At 37.9% G+C, this 16660-nt stretch overlaps 1 long non-coding RNA gene across 1 annotated transcript in view; it reads left to right on the top strand.

The window, feature by feature from the left end:
* The first annotated feature begins 2310 nt into the window (after positions 1-2310).
* Positions 2311-16660, top strand: part of LOC134171585 (uncharacterized) — a 102533-nt gene continuing 88183 nt past the window's right edge. The window contains exon 1 of the long non-coding RNA XR_009967668.1: positions 2311-2409. This is a non-coding gene — a long non-coding RNA (uncharacterized LOC134171585). The remainder of the gene's footprint in view (positions 2410-16660) is intronic.

Raw genomic sequence — 16660 nt, 5'->3', positions numbered from 1 at the left:
TACCTTAATTGCATTTATTTGTGGCGACAGAGAAAAGGCGGGCCTATAGCATCTCTTACGGATATCAGTACTCCTGCAAACCCAGTCTTGCTTCAAACCAGGGTAGAAATTGGGGTGATGGGCATCTCTACAAAATGGGAAGGGAGTGCTGCAAATGTGAATGTAGAGGGAACAGCTCTGATTTATTCATTCCCATATATGCTGCCTAAATGCTGCATCCTATGGGCAAAGCAGAGACCAGAATCTGGGATGTTTTTACATCATTGACTTGGCAAAGAGGAAAGGCCAGGACTTGTTGCTTTTGGACACATTTTTGCAAAGCTCCACAGCAAAATTGTCAGGGTGGGAGTGATAGGGGATAAAAGAACAATGTGGTCTAAACTGCAATTTACAGCAATTTAATGAAATTATAATCCTTGGGGCACAGCTTGGTTGGCACTCCTTGAAGAACATGGAGATGAGTTACTTCCTACCAAACTAAGCATCCATAGTGCTTCTTCCATGGCTTTGTCTCTTTTCCTCATAAGCAGTGAAGAGAAAACAGATTTCACGGTTGACTAAGTGCAAGTTTTTCTTTAGTTTGAGTATACACTGCTAGGGCATGCTTAGTTTTTCATACATGCTTAGTTCTAAACATGATATTCTGGAGAACTGACTAACATCATTCAAAATCAATATTTGTGTAACATATTAATGGAATTCTGCTGAAATGGTGCTGGTTATACAGGTGCTTTGGTTTTGAACAGTTTAGAATCACCAAATAGCATGTGAGGTAGAGAATTGCAATTGAAAATGAAATATGCTGTGGGAAGTGTTACATTTAATAGAAATGTGACTGTTTCAATATCTCTCTATTATACTTCATAAGTCTGAAGTAAAAGGAAAAAGAGAGGGATCAATATGTTATTGGTATCTCCAAGATCACATTTCATAATTTGCCTTTCTTGACCTTGGCAGCATATGATGAGCCAAATCAGATTAAACACAATGAATTTTATGTGCCTAATTCAAATCATAATGAACTTCATTCTATATTACAGTGATATGAAAAGATTGATACATTTGGTGGCCATCCATTTACGAAAGGCTTCCACAGTGGAACAAGTGGAGCACAGTGTCAGAAACACAAACACCCTAACAAGCATCTGGCTCTTCCTCTGATGAGAAATAACTGCATGCTTTTGGACCAGTAAACCAGCAAGAAGTTAACAATGGTGCCTGAACTTACTTGTGATGGCTGACATATGGTTTGTTAATTTATTCCTACTGTTTTTTGTTACTTCAAAGCATCTTTTACATGTAGCTTTACCTGACTGCTTTTGCTGCTGATGGTGGAAGTCTGTATTTTCCTTATTTCTCACTATTGGCTTGGTGTCAGACTGAGCAGGGCCTTTTAAGTGGTTATCACCACTTTAAGGAATGCCAAGGTGCAGAGACAGGAGATATCAGTCATCATCACAAGTCAGGTCGTTAAAGAGGAGCAACTGTTTTAAGTAGAAACTTCCATGCCAAAAGGGCAGTAATAGGTAAAAGTGTTCATGTAATTTATTCAAAGAATTTTGTGATAACTGTCAAGTTATTCAACAGTTTTCTCTTATTATCATTTACTTCATGTATCTTGACTTGGCACAGCCTTTAGGAAGACATTTAATCAGATGTATGCAAATGGTCCTGTTAGTTTCAATAGGAAATTGGCACTTAGGAATAGCAAATCTTAAATATTTTCAGAAATGTTGAAACATATTGGTACTAGTTACATAAGATGAGTTATGCAATCGTTGTCATCATCCTTTTTCTTTCTTTTTCTCTGCAGTACAGTTGGAGAAATTTTCTGCAGTTTTCAAATATTCCCTAAGCAGGGCTGAGTAAATTATTCTAGATGCTACTGGGTGACCTGAACCAAAAATGTTTCTGGTTCCATGGAAAAGAGAATCCTAGGGCATACAAGGCTGACACCCTAACTCTGGTTATATGTACTTATATGTGATTCATACTGTGTTTTTCTTTTCCATGAATTGAAGACTTTAGAAAAGAGGCTAAAGGCTTAAATTCAGAGAGCCTAATTTCTACCTCAGCTTTTGTACGTTTCCTACTGCCTGCCTGTAGATCTTCAGAAATGTTACCAGTTCTTTATGTTTGGTTATGCTTGTTTCATTGTCTTTATCAGAGGGCAGCAAGGGGGCCCTCAGAGCTGCAAATGCTTCAGTCATTCCATTTTGTATATTACAGTGATACTGTATTTTTGATTGTGGAACTGTGGCAATATTTTGAGATTGTATGTGTGCCTTGTCTTTCCTTATAACTACCTAGGTTCAGGATGCCTAGAGACAAATGACATGGAGAAAGGCCTCTGTGACATAGGTCCCTATTGGCACTGACTGTACAAGTGGAAAGACACCTAGACAGAAGGTAAGAAAAGCCTCTAAATTTTTTAACTTCACTGATGTAAAGCCTAATGAGGTGATTTTAATTTATTTGGCTACCAGCAACAGTATTTAAATGAAGCACATAGTTTGTTAAATACTAACAAATATGCTTCAGGCTGTAAAGCTAATGTAATTTTTTGCTTCACTGGTAGCCTTGGAGGCATTTGATTTCCCCTTGCCCAAACTTCAACTTCATCTGCAAGCAGACCATACCAGCAGATTTGATCAAGCTTTTTTGTTTGTCACATTTTAAAATATGGCATTTTAACTTCTTCTTTAGCCTGTTGGACCCTTCTAAAGCCATTGCTGCCTGTCCATCTACCATTTCAAATGTGTGTCTGTGCAGGAACACCAAGTGAGCTGTTCTGTCTGCTCAGCTCTTGTTCCACTGAACATGTTATCACGTGCATATATGCTGCTTGGTTTGTTTCTTGCATTGTGTTCAGCTTAAGCAGTGAAGGAGTTTCTCACAACTGAACACTGAAACCTCCTCTAATCATTTTGTCAAACAGAAGGCTATAGATTTTAGGACCTTGTCTCAGCTTTCATTGCAAGTACTTACATGCATCCTGAATTTAAATTTTCTTCATCTTTTATTGGCCTTGACCCTGTATTTTGTGAGACAGAGCAGGCAGCATGGAGTCCTCTGGAACCATCATAAGCTAAATGCTCACACTGTGTCACACTTACTAGCTTGCTCAACAAAGAACATGGGATATTTGAATACATAATATCTTCTATGTATAATTTATTATTTCAGAGTATTTTATGAAGGTTATATGGTTATTTTGGGAGAGAGAGGAATGGGAGTATTGTTTGATTATTTTCCAGACAGAATGATGTATGAAGCTCCAGAAAGCTATTTTAGCCATCTGATACACATAAAACTGGACTAAGAGGTAGTCTGAATGACAGATTTCTTTTTCTTTTTTCCTTTTTTTTTTTTTTCCTTTTTTTTTTTGAGAGAATTCTATCAGAATGAAGGCACATAAATTTGGGGGTCTTTTATAATGACTGTAGTTTCAGAGTTTGATGGACATTTTGAATACATCAAAATAAATTGCTATTAGAGGGAAAAATGAAATGCTTTCCAGTTACATAACACTGAAATGAATGTGCATCTGTGGAGATACTGGAAGTGGTTGTAGGGGGCAAGACCAGTCTTAAAAGACCAAAGAAATGTTGATTGTAGTAACTGTGTTCAGTAAAAACAAAAAGGCAACACTGAAAATTTTCAAGTAATATACAGAGTTAATACAATGTTCTTGCAGGAACATTTTGCTGGGAAAAAGTGGAAATATTCTTTTGTTCCAGATAGGGGGAGGAAAAGCATTATTTGACTCACAAATTTTCTGAAAGAACATTTATGTTCTCTGTCAAGTATATGCAAATGAAACCATATTTTAAATCTTTTCACTGGGTCCTGCTGTATGGAACATGTCTCAAGGGCAATCCAAGGAAGGGGAACATTTGATAAACACACATGGCTCTCGGCAAAGTTCTGTCCACCTCCAGAAAGCCATGATGTGAGCTTTCTGCCATACCACACGTTTTTTCCTCTTCCTTCAGGCTCTGAATCAGATTTATTTGAAATCAGCAGAGCTCTCTCTGTAGACTTCAAAAAGCTCTGGATCAAGCACTGTGGAGGAAGTGCAGGTCAGGAAGTACTGATCTGAGCTTCATTTCCTTTTGCTTTTCTTTTCCCTTACTTGCCCTAATTTCAGAATGGAACATGGTATATTCCATCTGTTCTCAAACAGTCCTGGGCCATGAGCCACCAGAGCCTGGCACCATGTCATTGGGCTGTCAGAAAAGGAAGTAGCTCAGTTTTTCTGTTCTCCTGACTCCCTTAACAGCAGGCTCCTTCCACCAGATCTTCTTTTCCTTTCTTGTTATATGGTGCAGTGGAAGAAGATATCTGGCATCTTAATATTATTTTTGGTAATCTGGTTTTCAGCTGTAAGATGAACATCAGATACTTACATGGTCTCTCCACCCACAAACAATGTGTGTTTGTGTGCATATAAATTTATACTATACCATTGCTGTTATAGAACTTTTCAAAATTTAAAAATTACTATGAGTGGGTATTTACTTGAGACAGAAATAAATGATGTCCCCAACCTACTGCAGGGATAACTGCTGTTGCTTATCTCTTTTTGCATCTAACAGAAGGACAAAAGACTGTGTGGAATCATGATGGTGAAAACAGATTCAATTTTGGAGGCAAAATTATCCACTTAAAATTCTTCCATCTGCATGCAAATAGGTGTTTTTCCAGGCAGGCCCAGACAGGCTTATGGCCATTTGAAAACCAGGGTCGAAATATTCTACCCCTTCCCTCCCTGCTTCTGTCCTTCCTGGTGTTCAGCTTCATGTCCTTTCCCCTCCCTTCCCTTTCCTTAACATTTTCTGATAACTGAGCATAACAGTGCTTGCAAAGGGTCAGGGCAGGACAGAGCTGTTGTGATTTAGGGGTTAGATACTCTGGTGAGCAAAAACTTGAGGCATAGCCAACCTTTTCCAAAGGGCAATACAGCAAGGTAGGATTTCACTTGTCAAAATAAGCAACAGTGCTATTCTGCAAACAGTGTCTTCCGCTCTTCCATCAAAATCTCTTTTGATTGCATTCAATGTCTACATTTGTGATGACCTTCCTGTAGCACAGAAATTCTGCTTCAGACAGATTTTTGCACAACAAAATTCTTGTAATCCCCTCCTTTGGTAGAGGAAAATACATTTTGTAGTGCAACATTTTTTGGGGATGGAATCTTAGGCACCCCTCCCATCTCTTCTTTCCTTCATATCAAAGAACAATTCCTAAGTGACAAGAAGAAGATGCATTTTGCAAAGCAAGGTTATAGTTAGTAGTTAAACATATTTGTGAGATAGGCAGTATCAATGAAAATATAACTCTCCCTACCATTCCTTATCCCAAAGAAAATGGAGCAAAAGCCCAGCTTTTACAAATTACTTAACGCTTCTAACATGGTATACAGGGGATGTAGTCTGAAGTCTAAAAGATTAGCCAGGGAAATTTCATGTTAATTGTGTCAAACACCATTGCTTGTGGGCCATCTCCCCTGCTTGCTGCTTCTTTCTGTGCTGCTTCCTAATGTTTGAGCCCTTCCCATTTGTCAGAAGGGAACTGTGGGTTCCTGTGGAGACCAGCACTAGCACTGGCAGCCCATACAGGTGCCCACACAGACACTGCATATTGTTGGAGTGGGTTGCTGAGGTCCCTAAGAAAAAGTGTGAGTCTAGTGTTTAGCTGAACAGTGAAGGAAGCTGAACTGAGAAAAAACCCCAACAAACTACCTGGTTTTGCTGGAAGTTTACCCAACAGTTAGCTGGTAACTTACTTGGTAACTCTAGGGTGTTACAGGTTTCCATGGTGGCAGACTATCAAGAAAAAATGTGAACTGGCATTTTCCACCCCTACAGTTCTGTAGCACCTTGAAATACAGGGGTTTGCTCACAAATCACATCTCGAGCTAGAGGGTGAAAAAGCCGGAAAATAGACCACCACCCAAGGAACTTGCTGTTCCTGCCCAGAAATCTGTAAGGGATAGAAAGTAATGTAGGTGTGCTATGCTAGTTTCGTGCCAAAGAAGTTTTATGCTGAGGACAGATCTACCAGGAACATGGCATTTTTGTGACCAAATTCTTTGCAATTTACCTATATTTATTGTGTTTTCTCCCTTACATGTCTACAGAGCGAGACTCTGGAGACACTAGCAAATATAGTATTTTTTACAATAGACCCATTTTAACATGAAAAATGCTCATTAGGAAAGAGGACACAACAAAAATCATAGAGACAGGTGCATTAATTTTTTTGTCAAGTATGAGCAGAGCAAAATACTATTTTCAAATATGATGTATGGAAATCTTGTGGGGGAAAACAACAGAAGGAGTCAGTGATTAATCATGCAATAGCAAGGAGAAAGCAAATATATAGAATCTCTAGGTATATTTTGACAACAAGCTCAGTATAGGTGAGCAGTGTGCTGCTGCAGCAAAGAAAGCCAGCAGGATGCTGGGTTACATCAACAAGGGCATCACCAGCAGGGATAAAGATGCCATTATCCCACTATTCTCTGTGCTTGTATGGCCACACCTGGAATACTGTGTTGAGGTTTGGTCCCCACTCTACAAAACAGATGTGGACAGGCTGGAGAGGGTCCTGAGAAGGGCCACAAAGATCATCAAAGGACTGGGAAGCCTGACCTATGAGAAAAGGCTGAGAGAACTGGGTTTATTCAGCCTTGAGAAAAGAAGGCTCAGGGGAGAACTTATCACCATGTTCCAATATTTAAAGGGGGCCAACAGAGAAGATAGAGATTCCCTTTTTACAAGGAGTTACATGGAAAAGATGAGGGGTAATGGGTACAAGTTACTCCTGGGGAGAGTCTGGTTGGACACAAGTGGAAAATGTTTGAGAACAATGAGCCATTGGAATAATCTCCCCAGGGAAGTGGTGGATTCCTCAGCATTGGACACTTGTAAGATTCAGCTGGGCAGGATGCTGGCCATCTTGCCTAGACTGTGCCAAGAAAGGTTGAACTGGATGATCCTTGGGGTCCCCTCACAACCTGGTATTCTATGATTCAGTTTCACACACAGGGTTATATTATCCTTTGGAACTCTAATTCAAATGGTCTTTAAGCAATCATAATAGAAGATACTGGCGTAGAGTGAGGATGTAATTGCTAAGATGAAAAAAACCTCAAAAAAACCTGTTATTCACTCTTTTCTGAAAAGACTCATAGAATGGTTTAGAGTTGAAAATGACCTTAAGATCATCTAGCTCCAACCCCTCTGCCATGGGGGTTGGAACATTACATTAGTGTTCTTAATAGGATTAAAAGCCAGAAATTGGTATAAAAAGCATATGGGTCTGATTCTGCTACCTGCATCAGGTGTTCCTACTTGTACCAGCTTGGAGCAGGTTCAAATGAGTAGCTCCCTTGCCGTGACATTTTACTCCCATGAAGAGAGTTTGTCTTAATTAAAATGTGGGTAAAGCTTATAAAGCAATGGACAACGAGGAGAAGGGTTTATGACTTAATGCAAATATCCTAATTCAGAGTTTCAGTGTTATAGCCACAGTGGGGTTGAAGTCTACATGGAGTGGCAGGGTCCTCAGCTCTTATTGGTATAAACCTGTTTGTTAAAGGCTGTGCTCTGCCATGCTTCGTTAGCTGTTTCAGTGCAGCTGCACCTGTTGTCATTCCCAGAAAAGCAGGGTGACGTAGATGTATCATTCAGGTCCCTGGGGAGTTCAGTCAGACCCTTCAGAAGAAGAAAATCTTTGTAGAATTTTGAAAAACTATTTCCAATCTCCATTAGGTAGTGAAGGCAGAAACACACCTGTCCCTTAGCATCCCCTCCCTTGACGTGGTTTAACATAACCTCATTGCTACATGTTGCCTCTTTGCTGTGTGCATAGACAACCCTCTCTGAACGACAACTCACACCAGACATCTGACATCTTACTGGGATGAAAACTTTTCAAGTATTGTTATTAATTTGAAGGTGGAATTTTCTGTTTGGACCACATGCATAGCTACATATATATTAAATTTGTCTTACATGGCTTACATGCAGGTAGTTTAGGACATGGATATGACAAAATAAAGTGTAGCATGCTGAATATAAATACATGTCTTCTCCATACATGTCTAGAATTTGCCTTATGAGTTACATGTAGAACTGCATGTCATTTAGTAAAGAGAATGGCATATTTTTAATATGGATTTTCACAGTTGGTCCACTGATGGCAACAGGGACAGCAGTGTGAGAGTCTTTAATAACAATAAAGGCTTACTTTTTTCCCTAGCCAATGGAGTGTCTTATCTTCTAAATGCATTCCCTTATTCTGGCTTTCTCTATTCCCCCTTACATGTGTGTCACCGCTGAAACAAGGCCCAAAATGCTATAGAGATTAATTGAAGATATGTTTTTTTTTTAATCTATTTTTTAAAAGAGCCATCATGTAAAAAGACTTTTACCTCTGACAGCTCTCTTCACAAGAAGCATAATACAATTTATTTTCATTTTCTTAGCTGATTTTCACTGTCATATACATTAAGCCTTCCAGTAAATCAAGTACTTTACCTTACTATCTGTAAGCAAAAGGCCTTGCTTTTGTTTTAAAGTCAATATATTTGACTTATACAGGCCTTTTAAATGATTCACGTATATATTAAACCTGTTGAACAGAAAGTAATAATAAAACAAACCCTGTTTTCATTGATGAAGGTTACCAGCTGTTTTCAATGAAAATGAAACAATGAAGGGCTATGAAAGATTTAAAACAAAAGGATTACCTAATTGTCTGTATCCATATGAAATTATGCCATCAAGTTTGCAGATGAAGCAAAGTTTCTGTTTTCTGCTCATGTGGAATTATGTGGGTGTTGCAATTTACCTTCTATTATTTTAGCAGGGGCTGAATTGGAGCCATCTGCAGTTCTACTATATAACAGAGAGATTGTGAGAGCTCTACTTTCACATCCCTTTGATACAATAATGGATTTCTGTGATAGAAAAAATAAGAAATAAGGAATGATTCTGAGAGGAAAGAGAAGATCGATTGGGGAATTTGGTTAACACTTGGAGAAGCAATTTTAAATTCTGGATTTTCAGTAATAGGCAGAACTGCTCAGAATGGTTCAGCTGAGCTGAGGCTTTTCTTCAAAAGGTTTGATAAAACAAAATAAAACAAAGTAAACTGTGAGTAGGTATCTGCAATATAAGGAGAGGAAATGGAGGGGTCAGTTATCTCAACTGAAAGAAAGTTTATTCATCAGCATTGATTAGTTCCTTAAAGAAGCCCTGCCATTTTGTAACTTGCACTGTGCATATAAAGTGGGTGAAGGAACATGAATGAACTTAGGCTTTATATCTGTGTGTGTGCACTTTAAATGCAGTTGTACCTTTCAGTTAAGCCTGATGATTTGATTTACATTCTCGAATTGTGGTAATTTACATTTTGGAAAAAGAATACAATTCTGAGCTCATTATACAAGAACGAGCTGGCTCTGATGCAAATAGCTTTTTTTTTAAGTAGTTTTCTTTGGTTTTCTTTTTTAATCATTATTTTTAAAGATAAAAATAGGGAATTTGTTGTAAGTCATAAGGAAGAAATTTCCCATAGTGAAGGTGTTAGCCATTACAAAACATCCATGTTCAGTCCCTGCCTAATTTGTCCCTCAGGCAGAGTGGAGATAAGATCCTGCAAGCAGTTCTTGCTTTGAGAGGGTGTATCAAATCCCATATCCCTCTAGCAATGAAAATGTATTTATGAGTGTAAAACTCCATATTCCTTGGGGCTGGGAAAGGGATGCATTACACCCATTTAAATCTAACATCATTTTATTTGTATATCTAAACTTCAGCAATTATTTGGTGTGCATAAAAGTCCCAGACTTGTAGTCTGAGAGGAAGAGTGGAGATGGTATTGCTTTATGGCAGCTACAAGCCATTTCTTTGCCTCCTGTGTCTTTGGCACCTGGTGAAACCAAACGGCCATAGATGTCTTCTAAAGTTACTGCAATTCAGACATTGGACCAGCATGGCTTCCTGTTCAGGCCCTCAAACGACAGCCTAGGGGTGGTCTTCCTCACCAGCCCTGCTGGGGTGAAGAGTGGTGATGGGGGGCAACTCAGGCTACCCAGCTCAGGGACTTCAGGCTGAACTGAAGCTTTCCTGAAGTTCTGATAATGTTACATGGTAGAAAAGTGCCTTTATGAAACAATTACTTCACTTGGGATTTAAATCTATAGGTATCCTTTTTACAAGGATACTTTGCTCCCCATGCCTAGAATAAATGAAAGACAGAAGGGATTAATGTCCTATTTACCATAGCTGTTTCTCACAGCAACAGGCAGCATAGCTACAGCATGGTGACAACTTTTCTCAAGGCTAAGTTGAGGGATAGAATGAAAGGCAAAATAAGAAACCTGCATAATCAGAGGTATTGATAGAAGCTACCAAGATTCACTGGTAGGCTTCCTTCTGTGTAGGATGTGATAAAACTGCACTTTTAAATCAGCAAGATACTCTCGTAATAAATGTTCATTTTTTTTTTTTCTTCTCCTGTAGTTTAGCTCTGGTATTCAGGATGATCTCAAACAACATTCCTGCCAAAATTTATTTTAGAATATAGGGGTTTGTCATGACACGCACCTAGTTTAAGTGGGAATAATTCAGAAGAGAAGATGTCCCAGCGTATTCCCATGTGTGGAGAGCTGTTTGTCATTTTCTGTTTTAATGCAGATGCTAACAGAGTACAGACCTGGAGATAAGTGGTTTAAATAGAGCATCTGATAGGTCTGAACCAAAGGGTTTCATAAATATTCAAGTAAATATTGCTTCTGTTGAAGCCTGTGGTTAAATCTGCCAAGTCCTGCAGCTTCAACAAAATTGTACGGTTGTGCTCAGTACGAACCTTATGATCTTAATCTTCAGATCGTCTATTGCCTTTTTGTAAAATCTGCAAATTATTTAAAGGACTATTTTCATAAGACATAGTTATCTGTGAAGAAAATATGATTGAATTTGCCATGAGTCCATATTTACTTAGGCCAAAGGAAAAAAAAAAAGGGGTGGGGGTTAATAGGGAAAGAGAAGGAGAATAGAGAAAGAATGAACAAGAAGGGCACAAAACAACTGCAAACGGCTACAGAAAAAGGAATTATGTGTTGTCTTTTTCTGAGGTAAGGGTAGGAACAAATTATATCCTTAGGTTAAAGCAAAGATGCTGTTAGGAGAATTTTTGAACTTCAGATTTCTAAAGCACGTAAAATCCACAACTGTTTAATTCCTATCCCACCCCAGAGAGGATAGTGGGGAGAAATTTCTGCCAAGAGTGATCTCTGTGTTTGTACAATCTTCTTGTGTGTTGTTCTCCTAACATGGGATCTTCCTTGGAAGTGATTCATTAAGTGAATAATACTCAGTTATAATGAGGTAGTTCACCTGGTCTTTTAATTCACCTGCTATCTATGTTCTTGCTATTATTTAGTTTACTCAGTTGAAGAGCTGCACTTATTATTTTCTGTTGTTCCCTAAATATAGATGAGAAACAGATTTATTGATACATTCAAGTAAGGTAAGCAGCAGAACAAATTCAACTCAGAGTACATTGCCACATTGAATGGCTAAATTAGACTTGTAAGGAAATATGATTGAACTGATGTGGCTCTTGCTGTTTTTCCGGAAATGTACACAGAAGTGGGGGAGGAAGGGAGAAGAGAAACAAAGTATGTGGAGTCTTCAGACTGAAAAACAGCCCCAGTATGTGAGCTCAAATTCTGTTAAAGCACAGACTATTGAGCCTACGCCTGTGGATTTTACAACTTTAGTAATATTATCTTTAGATGTGCCAGTCAAGACAAGGACTTGTAAGACTTGTAATGTAAACATGAGCTATCATTTTGCAAAGAATTGCATGTTCTGAACTTCAATTCTATGCAAACGTCACCTGTGCATTTGCAGATAGTCTGAATGGCATTTGTTAGATACATAGCATTTGTTACAGAGCATAGCAATTATTACTGGGGATAGTGAAATGGGGAGATGATGTCCAGTCTCGATTCACAGATTTTGTGAGACTGTCATATGTGGAAGTGTTCTCGAAGCCAAGTAAAAAACCTGAGTATAGTCTCTATTAAAAAAAAAAAATAAAAATAAAAGACAAATCCGCAAGACTAATGGTTTCTGTCATGAGTGTTCTATTCTCAATGGACTGATGTAAAGGACTCTCTGGATTAGTTTGACTTAAGCATTTTTAAAAAATAATTTAAAAAATGCTTTTTCATTTTGACAATGAACATGCAAGAGCAAGTCTGCACACTGTGAATGCTTGAGTCAATGCAAATGAAATGTGATACGAGTACTTCGTTTGAAAAGAATAATATTATCTTTTTGGTAAGGGAAGCTCTATCCTGGCTTCCTCTGTTAGCAATATCTAGGCCCTTCCTGGCAGCGTATCCTTCAGCAGGAGCTCTCAAAGAGACCTGGACTGGTGCCAGCAGTACAGTGTGTTCTGTGTTACTCTAATGCTGCCATCACAAGTAATATGTGTCATCACGTTTGGAAATCAGACCTGTCTACATGTAAACCCCAGTTTCCTTAATTGACTTAAGAAAATGGGACAGCTCTGTTTTCAGATTTCCTTTTCAAGGAGGTTGAATTATAGGCTTTTAGATGTCTAGTTCTTTTTAAGATTTTATTTCTTTTCTATATTTTTACCTCTACCTTTTAAAGTTATGCTGCAGGAATGATTTGCAACTGAACTTGCTTTCTTCATTTGAGGATTATTATGTTTACTAATTCATAAGCATTCACAGAAATTTCTGAGAAATACTTTCATTTTTGGATATGATAACATTGTACAAATGCTAATTGTTTTCACAAAACTGTAGTGTCTGACAGACATCATTGTTGAACGTATTCAGTGCTGACAGATCTGTAAAACATTAATGGTCTGCAGTTACATCTACCTACACTGGAATTTCTTTTTTGTACATTATTGTAAACCTAAACTATTGAAAGTTTAAGGCTTGTTCTAGCAGGGACACAGCAAGGAAGCGGCGATTTTCACCTTTATAATAAGAGATTGACTAGAGTAAATAAATTTTGAAGGCAGACTCTTAAGTAACTCATGAAAACTATCAACTAAGAAAAACCCAATCTAGTAAAATAACCCCTTCCAGCAGTCATATAGCACAAGCATTGCTTTTATGTCCTTCTGCCATAAGTAGTATTTATTTTGTGCCATTTTACATTACTGTCATCCCTTGCAAGGGTAAAATCTCTCTGAGACTGGAAGACTGATTATGAATCACCAAATTGCTCAAATCAACAACAACAAACAGGAAAAAAACACAAAGCACCACAAAATAGTTAATTTTTTACTACAGTAATGTGGCTAAAGTGATTTTTGATGCTATAAATACCAGCATTGTCCGTGGTGTACACTAGCAGTCAATTCCAGTCCTTTCTTAGGCTCTGAACTCCAGGGCCTGGAGCAATTTCTTACTCTAAGACATTCAACACAAGATTTGCTCACATATGTGTTGTCTTACAAAGCTTACGGTGACTAAGGGATTGGTTCAGATGGTTCTGTAAATAGCTAGGACACAAAAGGGACTCTCTGCTTTTATATAAAAGCAGATCCTCTCCTTGGTGATGAGCAACGCTGAAATCTGATGGAAGGAAATTAGGGTAATTAGTGCAACACAAGCTGAAGAGTATCTCTTACTCCACAGCTTATCAACCGTTTGTGTTGTGGCAGCATGGCTCCTCCAGCCTCCACCTGGTCCCCAGCTCATCTCTCCCTGAGCACCAGCAGCTCTAGTTCCCCTGTGTAGCTCCTGGTGACAGACAACCTATGGCCTCCCAGCAGATGGATTTTGCTTTGTCAGGCTCTCAGCTCCAGCAGCAGTGGAACAATGTCGGTGAACAGCAAAATCCTGCCTTTCTAGTAGGCCTAAGCCTTCTCTTGAAACCGTGTGAACCAGTAGGGCTTTCCCTTCTTAATCATGTTGGCTAGTTGAACTCCACTTCCCCTGTGTTGTCAGTTTATCCCTTGGGCTAACTAAGCACCACTTGTGAGACTGAACTCAGGTTTTCCTGAGGTGACTCTAGCTTGCTTCTGAGGCAAAAAGCAAGTTTTGCAGCCAGATGATAATTTTTATGTGGACAGAATACATTGATCTTGCTGGCTTTAGGATTGTGTGGGTAGGAATATTATTCCTGAGAATTTTAGAAGGAAGTGAGATAGTTATAACATCAATACCTAGTTATTTTTATCCCAGTTACATGTCTTCCAAGTTTTTTTTTGTGAAAGAGCCAGATTGTTTGAGGGTGCTTGAACATTTTGTGTGAGGGTGTGTGTTTGGATTTTTTGTGTAATGCCTAGATTCCAGATCCTTGCTGAGCCTTCTACTGTATGATTAGGCATTTAAGTTCTGTTAGGCTAGCTAGAAGATAAACTGAAGCATTTTTAATGATCCTTTTTAAACACTTTGACCTGAGAAATTATTGTGGTGTGTATTGAGAGTAAATTACCGAATAGATATCTTCATATGATATACTTTAAAATGGGCAAGGTAGCCTCAATAAGGGCAGTCAATGAAATCTGAATCGGTCTTGAGTTTGATCTGCTGAAGACTTTGAGGCTGGTTTTCAGTAACAGTTCAGACCATGGTAGCACTCTCTTAAATCAAATAAACTCATGTTTATTTGAGGAAGTGGAAAATGTACTTAGAAGCCATACCAAACTTAATTGTTTCTTATATAATAGCAACACTTCTACAGTAGTAAAACAATTGATTCTCTTGTCTGGGTTAATATTATTCTAGTTTATAGCATAACAGAAAAAAATTTCTATTAAAAAAACAAAGCAGACTTTGAAATTCACCTTCAGATAAATAAATACATAATCTGTGAAAACTATTTAAACTGCTCAAGTAGAAGAAAAATACCTAATCCACAAGAAAACAAAAACTGTGGAAAACATTTGAAAGTAGGGAGAATATTAAAGATGCAAATGGAAATGTTGGTTTTGTATGATACAAATTCAGCTATAAATGCAAAGGCAGATCAACCTAGGCTAATAATAACAGCCATTTCCACATAATTATTTAGGGAGTGCAACTGGAAAGTAGGCACTGCTTAATGCAAAGGGCTGCTGGGGCTATTATTAAGTTATTTTTCTCCAGTTAAAGAACATTATTTTCTTGTGGGATGGAAAAAATGCATTTTCCATTTCAGAATGACAACATGTATGCTCTTAGACATATTCCAGCCTGCACGTTTAAACACCTTAAAGAGAAATTGGGTTATTTGGAAGGTTTTAGAAAAGTGAATGCATACACTGATATCTAGCTAAATTCTAGCTGCTTATAAGAGAAGAAAAAAATATAGTCTAGAAATATGATTTATTTTATAGTGATGTCAGGATGTTTCTGGCAGATAAAATGGCTATTTCAGATAACAAGAAAGGCGAGGCAAAATGTGTTGAAACTCATGCTGATAGCATAAGCTTTCAATTTGCAATATTTTTTTGAGAACTTTAAAAGTCTTTGTGATCGGGTAAAAGAAATATGAAAACAAGTTATATACTTTAAATCTACAACTGTATGAAAAATAATATTAGCAGACACAAAGGAGCCTTTAAACATGAAATACCTAAATGAAACAGTCAAATGTAGGATCATTGTGTGCTTTTGCAAACCTCTGCAAGGAGGATCACTAGTATAATGTAGCACAAAAAGACTAAAGCGAAACAGAGCAATGAATGTGGAGAATCTATAAACATAATGCATAATTATTTAAGAATTTAAGATGTTTTTGAAGTCCCTTACAGAAAATAAGTCTATTTGTTTCCCTGAAGCATTTTTTATTAGATGTTTAAAAATCCAACAGACCTTCCAAAATATGACAGAACAAGTAGGAAAAAATAAAGATCCCATGGAAACTTTAGGGGAGTTAAGAAGCGAAGTCACAAACTTGAGGAGTGCTATTATTATTCATAGATGATAACTGCTTGGAGATTGTCAACTCCTGATAAATATCACAGTTATCTGGATGTGTAAATGAAGAAGATGACTTGAGGAGGATGACTGACTTTTCTGTTGAGTTGGTCAGTGAGCACATGGGTTTAGACTAGTGGCTTGTTTAGTTTTGTGTGTATTGAAATGCCAAGCAGTAATGTGATGGGTAGAGTACAAAGGTGCTTTATGGTACTTTGTCCATAGGTTATGTAGCCTTTCCATGCAGAGATAAGTATACACAGAACAACATATCCATTTACAATATTACTATGTTTCTATTGCTTCTGAACAACTAAGAAACATAATCAAATAGACTTATATTGTTTTATATAGCCTGACTTTCCTATCTAGACCAGATTTAAATAACATTGAAAGGAAAACTTCCATCTATTGATTCCATCTTTGACAATGTCAAAGCAGCAAGTTTAGCTACACCAGCTCTTTTCAGCCTTTCTCGGGAATATCTTTGGAAGGAGGGCCTCTGCTCCCACAGATTTCAAAATATCATTTGCAGTTCAGTGATTCTCAGATAGGAAGTTTACTGATGTATTTTTGTCAAGAAAAACCTTTGTGTTGTGGACTCCTGTGAGAGATTTTGCTCTAGAAGTTGTGTCCAGGCAAGTGTCATAATTGTTTTCAAATGGTATTCTCATAACAGTGTATTAT

Source organism: Pezoporus occidentalis, unplaced genomic scaffold, assembly GCF_034315485.1.
Source record: "Pezoporus occidentalis ecotype Australia unplaced genomic scaffold, CSIRO_AGI_Poc_V1 ctg41, whole genome shotgun sequence".
NCBI lineage: Eukaryota > Metazoa > Chordata > Aves > Psittaciformes > Psittacidae > Pezoporus > Pezoporus occidentalis.
Note: the sequence above shows the minus strand (reverse complement) of the source record. Positions and strands in the feature narration are given on the sequence as shown.